The following is a 9,886-nucleotide window of genomic DNA, read 5'->3' as shown; positions in this document are numbered from 1 at the left end:
TCCTCAAGCTGCAAACTATCTCGGTGTGATGATGAACAATTGACAAAAATTAACCCAGCCAAAGCGTTGGGGTTCTCACGAGCCGCTGTAGCATAAATCAGCACCGCGGAGGCTTCGGGAAGAGGCGCGATCGGAGCTGCGCGCCTGGCCTTTCCGCAGCCGCAGGGCTCGCCTGCCCGTGTGAGCGCGGCTCGGACTCCGTCCAGGCTGAGTCGACCCAGAAGGGGCATGTTGGGGCAGAAAGGCAAAGCCACCTGTTGGCGACCCCCTAATTCCTCATCATCGAGAATTCTCCGTGTGTGTGTGTGTGTGTGTGTGTGTGTGTGTGTCTGATTGCTCAACTCACTTGAAAGGGAGATACATCTTAGCTATTAACAATTAGACCCTTTTTATGGGAATTCAGGAAAGGCGCCCTGGTAAGCTTTGGGCTGCGGAGCTGTAAATTGCTTGGAGTCCGGAGCCCGCCTGCATATTCAGTTCCCAGTGCACATGCCCCACCCTGGAACCCCGGCTTCTACCGAGCCCGCTGCCTGTTCCTCGGTACGAGGTGCCCAGACCTTGCGCCCCCGTGATTTGTAGGTCAGGCACGTTTGTAGGCCGCCGCGGGCCTTCGCCACCTGTCGGAATGGCTGGCGAAGCCAAAGAACCCGCCCCGCGGGTGTTGGCTGCGGCGCTCGGCAGCGGGATGACTCGCGCTCAGCAGCCACAGGGCTACCCAGCCGCGGGTTTCTGTTGAGAAGTGCAGAAAAGAACCCTCTCGGTGCTAAGTGCACAGTGAGTGCGAAGATCATTCTTCTCCCAGGGCGTCTGCCTTGAAGAGGCCTCAGCCTTATGCAGTTCAGAGCCCACTGGGGTTATTGATTAGTGTGGGTGCCTGCGCTTCGCCCTACGTGGCGTTTGGCTCTGGGGCCGGAACAAATACTAAGGATCATCGAAACCCTCGGAACTAACACCAAGTACGTAAGGCCACCCCAGCTGCCCCCACAGCGCTGGAGGCGACGGAGGCTGCGGATACCCCGTGCGCGGCGGGTGCGCCCTGTGCGTGCGCGTGCGTGAGGGCGTGAGTGCGAGAGAGCGGGCCCTCGCCCTGCACCGTCAGTTTTGGTTTGCACCGGAGAGCCGGGCAGTGAGTAAATTGAAGAGAGGAGGCTATTATTATCGTCTGTATATTTAAGAATTTCCATTTAAAAATAAGTTAAAGAGCAAAGTGAGTGAAAACCGAAAGACGCCCTCAGGAAGCGTCAGCTCCCAGGCGGTGCGCCCTGCGGCGCTCGGGAAGCTGGGCGCCCGCTGCGCCCGCCGCTGACTCGGCGGCCGCGTCCTGGGGAGCCTGGGCCTCTCTGTGGCTCCGAGCTCAGCTCCGCACGCCCACTCTCGCGCTCGGCTCGCCGGGCCCGGGCCCCGCTGCCCTTGGCAGCCGCGCTCCCCACCCCTCCTCCCCACGAGGGCGCAAACTAAATCCACCCGGCCTCGGGCCTCGGCCTGCGCCCTGGCCCACGGCCCGCCCCGCTCCAGAGGACTCAAGGGCGCGGGATGCGGACGGCGCTCCGTTCACCAATGCACGTGTCTGTTTCCTGACCTCGACCGCGCTCCAGCCTTAACCTCCTCAGCGTTACAATGGGGATAATCTTTGCCGGGCTCCCCTGCCGGGCCGTGAAATTATTCTGATGGGGGATGGGGGTCGGGGGGTTGGCGGAGAGACTGCTCTCCCACGTGTGGTTGTTCACAGTCCGCCCAGATTTGGGGATGGAGGTTTGCGCAAATTTAGGCTCGGGGCGGAAAGAAGGGGGCTCGTGGGCTTTTACGTTCCGCGGAGCCCGCCGTTCTGCAGGAGGGCGGGCTCAGCCAGGGTGCCGGGAGGGGTCACGGGGCGCCTTCAGACCGCGTGGGCTGCACTGTCCGGATCCTGGCCTGGGGAGGAGCAGCCTCCCCCCGTGCATCCTTCGCCTGACGAGTCCCTCACGCTCCACTCAGCGTGGCGCCCAGTACTCGCCGCTGTGGGCAGCAGCTGTTGGAGACCCAGGAACCTAAGCTGAGGGATGCCCTGTAGGTTGTCCTGATATGCGCACGCAACAGAGGTGACCCTGAGTCGCGCAGGAGAACCAAGCACAGAGAAGGCATTGGCCTCTGTGCCAAACTTCCGTGGAGTCTCTGAGGGAAGAAGTCTCCCAGCCCTCTACAAAAAAATAAAGCCACTGGGAAAGGCAGTATCCACCTGGATGGAAGGAGACAACTGAAAATAAGAGGTAATATGAAGGAGGAACCTGAAAGGAATAGTAATACACGTTTTCTTTGCACCTGAGTGCAGGTTATCCCCAGGGTTTTAATGTATAAACCAACCAACCTCAAACAGGTTTTCCCAAGCCATGGATGCCAGCTAGCAGGTATTTCCCTGTCAAGTTTCCACGACCTGTTACCGTTATCATCGCTCTAGATAGTGGGCTAGGAATGAGCTTTTCTGTCGTTCCCATTTTCATGTAAAACCCCACTGCACTCCAGCTAATAACTTTCTTGACTTCCCTCATTAGTGAGGTTCTCTGTAGTGGCACATTTCACAAGTTTGCTGCCCCTATCACAAGTTTCAAACTGTCCCTATCTTGAATCATAGCAAACCAAAAAATGAATGGGAAATAACCTGTATATGGGGTAGTGATCTAAGGTGTTATGGGCTCTCAGTTGCATAGTTATTTCTAAGAAGACTTCATTTAAAAAAATGAAAAACATTTTGGGGCAGTTACAGTTACATTAGTACATGTTGTGGAAATAAGCTTGCAGTTAAAGAAAAATTATTAGAAACAGCTGTGATGTTAATGTTTAAAACTTTTCATCATAACTTTTTCTTGTGCATCCACATAATGCACTACTCTCTGTGTATAATATAAGACAGTTGTTTAATAAAGCAAATGATTGTCTGTGTCAGGAAGATTTGGTTGTCTTTCTGTCTCCCAGTCCATGTGCAGAATACATCAAAGACCTGAATTACCTCTGTCTTTCTAAAGGCAGCCAGATGGTGTCTTGTTTTTTTTTTTTCTCAGATTTTTTTAGCAATAGAATTCAAAGGACAAGAATCCATGTGATGCTAGATGAAAGCTCTACCTAGTAGGTGTACTTTTTAATTAATGTCATGCATACCTTACATTATTCCAGTAAAGTTTTAAGGAGTCTCATGAGAATACATAGAATAAATATGTAAGTGGTGAGTAAAAGATTAGAATAAAATAAATAACAATCACAATTCAGGGTCAAGAGAAGAGAAGAACTCTGATATGTGGAGCATGTGGAGTACTAGACAGTTATTAAAGAGGGACTTGAAGTTTGTCTCTGAGATTCCTAGCAGTAAGAGTAAATAGTAAACAATATATTCCCTACAGCCACGATGATGATGATATTCACAGCGGCAGCAATGGCATGTTTTACATGTGCGCCTTTTGTGAAACCAGTTGCTTCCCTCCTGCTAAGTCCCCACACATTCAGATACTCTTCTTGGGATGTTTTTACCTTGTTACAGTTAGAACTTTTTCCATAGAGGCTTGTTAGTGTCTGAAAAAAACTTTGGAATCAGACCTGAATTCAGTGACGGCTTCTATACCTTGGGTTCTACTATAACCTTGACAAGGCACTTAATCTCTCTCTCAGACCTAGTTTTCTTTGTAAAATGAAGACAACCTATCCCATAAGCTTATAGAGAGACTATTTCAAGAGCCTAACACTAAGAAACTTTTTTATAAGTGTTAGGCTATGACTGCTGTTTTTATGGTCATTAACATAACACAAATGTCAAGTTTCCATTCTCTTTTTCCCATAGCTACACAAGTATTCAAGGGCTCTTCTACTTTTGGGACTCAGAGGAAACAAGACTGCCAAAGTTTGGATTTAAAGACCGTCCAAAAAATTGGATGAGCAAGGTCTTCTGAGTTCCCTTACTCTCCTTACTTGCCCATAGTGGTTACATTTCTGCAGAGAGAAATTTAAATTTCTGCCATCTGATAAATGGGCCTTATATTTCTGCCATCTGATAAGATGGGCCTTGCCTTGAACCAGCAAGGTTAGGAGTGGGTTGGCCCTTGATGTTGCAGGTCCGCTTGTGGGTTCATCCAGCAGCGCCATTCCTAGTCACTAGTGGTGGTGGCAGATGCCTGGATCACCTTGATAATTAGGATAAATCACACATAAATGAATTCCAAGAGGATGTAGGTATTTATCTGAATATTGTTTTGGAGAGGGATGGGAACACTAAGGTTTTGTAGGTTACTACAGAAAGTCAGTATTCTCATAAGTATTTGGGGCTTGGGGCAGGAACAAAATACAAGGTGACATTCCTCTTTCCCCCACCCTCCCTTGCCCTGCCTCTTACTATGTAGAAGTTTTAAACTGAGTACTTGCTGAGAACCTGACAGGGGTTCTAAGTGTTATGGAGACAGGTTCTCTGTCCTGGGTCCACCTCCTAAGCTTGTCCAGGCAGCTGGACCCCCCAGGAACTTCACTTTTTGTCCGTCTTCCTTCTTCCCTCTGTCACCTGTTCAGTGCCCACTAAATCAGTTAAATACCAATCTCGTATGTCTAGGTCTCTCTATTATATTTTGCAAGGATATTTATGTCTTAGAAAGTATGGAGACGTATATGTGCATGTTTAACCTGTTCTACTAGATTGTAAGCTTCCCAAGGTCATAAGCTTCATGATGTTTATGCATTGATTCACTGAATCTAGAACAGCAGTTTCTTGGTTTGAGGTTGAGGCAGCCCCATGACTAAACTGCCAAGAAACAACATGACAGTAATAGGGTGGATAAAGACTTGGAGTCAGAAGAAAGGGGCTCAAGGCTATGTGGGCTCTGTCACTGACCCCATGACTTTGTATAATCACCTTTGGCTTCTGCCTGGAGTATTGAGATGAGATGATTCCAGTAGCACCGCATAGCACCAACATTTTATGATCCTGAATCTACTTTCCAGCTGAAAGTAATCTCATCTTCCTCTTAGTTAGCCCTCTTGGCATTTTATTTCTCCCTTTTTTAGGTATATAACACATACTTACATTAAAATTACTGGAAACTATTTCTTATCTTCTCTTTTAGACCATAAGCCCCATTATTGCAGGAACAGTATTTACATACGTGTTTATAAAAGAGCTAGCACAGTGTTTTGCACCACTGTACTCAGTAAATATTTCTGAGTGAATAAAATCTGAGCTTTTATTCATAATATCCACTAACTTGGTGTGAAAAGAGGGAAGACTAAACTTTAATGGGGCTGGTGTGCATAGGCCTCCACTGTCAAGTCCTGTTGTTTTGCTTCCATATAAGCCAGGGTGCACACAGTCATGCTTGTGCTTGTTTGTGGGGTACAGACCAAATGACCAGAACCAACATCTAGTTCCTTTTCTTAGTAAATGCACAGAATATGGCAGTAGGGGAGCAGGCTTTGGTGGCAGTAGAGAACAGCACACAAGGAAGACTTTTCCCACCTCATGAGTGTAGACGGTGGGTATTTAGCAGTGTGGTGTGCAGGCAGCAACGGGGACTGCCTTGTCCTGGGAATTGGGTTTCAGAGAAGCCTGCCTATTCCTGTGGCATAGTTTTCTTGGCCATGTTTGCCAGCTCTCCCAAGGATAGGAAGGTGGAAAGGACAAGTGAGAAGACAGTTACATTCTGTTTAGGTGTATGCATCTGGATTTCTCTTCCAACTTTAATGGATTCCAGTATAAAGCTGCAGGCAGAAGCAGTAAACTATTTTCTAGAACAGTCCTGGTGGAAGAAAAGTGCAGTAAATTCTCCCAAAAGGTCATTGGGTCTGCAGCCCTGCTCTACCCTCAGTCCTCCATGCTCACTTAAACTGGAGCTCTTCCAAGCTGCCATTCATGCTGTGTCCCACCCAGGTCCTGAGCCAGGGCCGGCTGGCTCCTCATCCCTGTACTTCTCCCTGGAAGACAGGTGCTTCTGGAGCTTCAGCTGCTATTGCTTTCTGCCACCGAGTTGCTAAACTTGCCTGTGGCCTCAGTTGCTGATACTATCTCCCCAGCTTCCCATTGCCAGGCCTGGCTACTTGCTTGGGTCTTGTGGGTTGGAGGTTCTGCTGTAGTGCACCTTCCTATCTGTGTGGAGTTTGTTGGTTATTCTGGATTACTTGCCTCTTCCTCCTGCTGTGGAATCTCCAGCTTATCCCCTCTGCAGACCCGTTCCTGCACAATAAAGTCCCTTTTAGTGAGTGTATGCCACCTGGCTATTCCCTCTAAGGTCCCCCTCCTTGCCCAGCCAATCCAAGAGTGTGGAATGGTATTTCCTTTGCACCTCTCCTCATGGCTGCAGTAAGTCCCCGTGTACCCACATTAGAAGGCTGGAATCTTCCTCTTTATGCCAGTTAGGTTTCCTTGAACTCAGTTGGGTGAATATTCATCTCCATCCATTTATGGTACATTTACCCTGTAAGTCTCAGACGTATTTTAGAAAATTTCAACATTCTAGAAGTTATTAGTCACAGAAATTAATGCTAGCTGCAGTATCAAATGATCCCTGAATAACAGTGGACTAACCCAATACTAGTTGGCTTCCCAAATAAGATCTGAATGTGTGTCAGGTGGAATCTTTCTTCCTACTATTGACTCAGGGACCCTTGTTGGCTCCCTGTAGCTGGGACATTTGGAACTGGACTTTACATTGGCTGTGGAAAGTGAAGATGGTGTGTGGAGAAAGCACACCATTCTTAATGACCTCATCCTGGAAAGTGACACTTGTGACTTCTGTTCACATTCTCTTGGTCAGAAATCAATACCAAAGCACCACATAGAGGAATCTGGGAAATGTAGTATTTCTTTTTTCCCCAGGAAAATGGAAGTAAAACAATCTGATGTCTAGCTTTTTCTCTGTCCTGGATGTTGAAGGGAAATGCCTTTCTTTTGTACAAAGGAGCTGGTATGCTCCAGTCTCAAAGGACAGGGAAAATAGAATCCACTGTGTGTTTAATCAGGTGTAAAAACTAAGATGAGTAATATAGGATAATATTTGGTTTTTGCTCTGGAGCTGGCTCAAAGGCAAAGTTCTCTCTAAGGTCGGGGAGTATTACATTGTTGGAATTGAAACAAGGTATCTGGAAGATGATGAGGATGTGAGGAACCAAAGGATATCTACTTATTGGGAAAATAGCCATATCAGTGTTAAAAGTCCTAAATCCATCTAATACAGATTTTCATAGTCTTTTTATTACCAGGGTAGTTTCCAGTGACTTGGAGCTTAGGATGGTTTAGCCAACAAGCTATAGTCATATTCCAAAATCTAGGAATTAATCATGTCTTTCCTGGCCTTTTACTTTTAGTCCTAATGCATGCTGTCAGCATTCTCCTTCCCTTCTCCATCTTGGTGAACATTTTATTTGTATCTTTAATGATCTAACAGATGTCAAACTTTGTTATGGCTTTGACAAGGGCTGACTGCGTGAAATATCTTTGTCTAGGTCTGATTCATTTATGGGGGAATAACAGACCACTGATATCATTTTCATGTGCTTTGTTGGAAGTTTTAGTGTCCCAGCTCCCCTGTGGAAGGAGTTTTACACTTCTAAAGTGGTTGCACCTTCTTGTCAAGTTCTCCCTACATGTTCTTGCATTTTACCTTCTCACTGAACAGTATATTGAAATACCATTTAGGATAGTCTGTTCAACAATGGTACACTCAATTTCCCACATGAGAAGTATAATTAAGAGAAGGAAACTTGAAATCTTCAGTTTCTGGGAGAGATGATGGACATTACACATTGAGCTAGTGTTCAAAGAGACCAGAAAAACCTTTGTGTTGCCTGTCCTTTTAATAGTTGCATTTATGGTTTAAAATAGCCTGACATATTATTCTCATTCCTGGACTTTTATGTGAGGAGGTTTTAGAAGTCCTGTGAGAACCTTAGAAACTGCTTGATAGGTTCATGTTCGCTGGCCATATGCAAAGCATCCAAGGAAGGCTGCAGCCAGAGAGAGGAATTAAGTGGGAATCCAGTATGTCATGAACTCTGCTGACCACAGGAAAGATCTGGCCTTCACCTTCAAGAGTTTACAGCTGAATGAAGTGTATGAAAAATAAAAAATAACTGTATTAAGAGAGCAGGGAAAGCATCATCAGAGGTAAACCAATGACAATGCCTAAAGGAAACGTAGGTGAAAAATATTTGACTGATACTCTTTTTGGCAGAAATATTAAAAAAAAAAAGTCCAGGTAGGAGTCGGGGCCAGGTGAAGGAGTAAGAACCGAGTGGTTGTTTCTGGTGCAGATCCTTTCGCTTACTGCCTTTGTGACTTTGGGAGAGGTTCTTTAACTTTTATGAGCCTCCATTTCCTCCACTGAAAAATAGAGTAATGTGGACCCTGGCAAATGGGTGAACTGATTGTGTGGATCAGCCAAGACAGTGTTTTTGAAAGTGCTTTACGATGGTGGGGGTCACAGAGGGAAAAACAAAAAGCGGCCTGACTTTGCACTCTCTCCTCTCCACTTTCCCCTTTGTGTGCTCCTGACCCCCGCACACAGACTGGGGGATTCTTCATTGCAGCACAGGGAAAGAATCCAACAGGGGACATTTTGGGGTGGAGGTGGTTTGGGGGGTGACTGTTTTTTGGTATACTATTTGGCAGCATAAGTATCTATATAAAAACAGTAAATTTTTGGTGGAGAACTCTTAGCCCCAAAGTTTGCATCCAGCTGCTAAAGTCATTTATTACATGAATGGAACATAATTTAACTAGACTAGGATGTGGCACTTGGTGGTGGCTCTGATAAGTTCTCTGAAAATCAATTTGCCAAATTACCAATTGCAGGAAACCATCAGGCATGTATCTTTTACTAGGTAGAAGAGAGTTTGTAAGGAGTCTTCACTAGTAGAGGTAGAGGTGGGGTCAGGGCATAACACCTGCAGAAATACAAAAGTGTGTTCAAAGGAAAGCTCATCTATTCACATCTTAGAAGCATGGCCCTGGAGAATTGCTTCATCATCTGAAATGTGAATCATGGGAAATTAATGACTGAGATGCCCTGTCAAATCATCTGTGAGACCTACTGTTATACGTACTCACCAAAACTACTTTTCAAAAAAGTTCAACAATAACTCAGTGACTTGTTCATTCAACAACTTGGTCAGTCCAGTAGGTTGGGTCTGCCCTGCGTTCTTCTTCTGTGTGTGTGTGTGTGTGTGGAGGAAGTGGCGGAGCACTGCAGTGGTGGCATTTAGGCAACAGAGATTTTGAAAGCTGAGTTCGAGTGAGGGTCATAGTTTTTTACTGTTTATGGAATTTGGAGCAAAATCCAGAATGATGTTGAGGGTAAGACAGCAGTGGACACAGATGCTAGGTGTGAGATGGTTCATGGAACCCAGGTGTACAGAGCCCGTGCAGTGGACAGTGGAGTGCTGAAACAGAGAAGCCAATCAGATTTCAGAAGCACCCGCAGTGGATTTAGAGCTTTGGTTAGGAATGGCTCTGGAGCCCTTGAGGTAGTCAGAGGTGTGGATTGATGACATCAGTGCCAGCGTCTGAGAGCAGTGAAGGACCAGGGCAGCCAATGCTGGACCCAGAGTCAGGAACCCCAAGTTCTGGCACAGACCTTACCTTAAATTGATGTATTTTATGGGAATACTGTTTGACTATACTGATGGACTATTTTTTTTTTAAATTTCCAATCCATTTTGGGTTGACACATGCTCCTGGTATACATGACATACACTTAGCTTGTTGCAGGTGACTTAGCAAGTGAAGTAGATGCCACCCAAACTGGTCCCCACTCAGTTTAATGAGATGAATGTACTGCTCAAGGGCTTGCATGTCACAGAAATACCAAATTACTATAGGTTTTTAAGTGTTTATTCTCAATTTTTGATCTTATCACTTTATGAACTAATAAACAATTTTACAGAC

Source organism: Manis javanica, chromosome 13, assembly GCF_040802235.1.
Source record: "Manis javanica isolate MJ-LG chromosome 13, MJ_LKY, whole genome shotgun sequence".
NCBI lineage: Eukaryota > Metazoa > Chordata > Mammalia > Pholidota > Manidae > Manis > Manis javanica.
The sequence above is the reverse complement of the archived record's forward strand: the minus strand, read 5'-3'. Positions refer to the sequence as shown.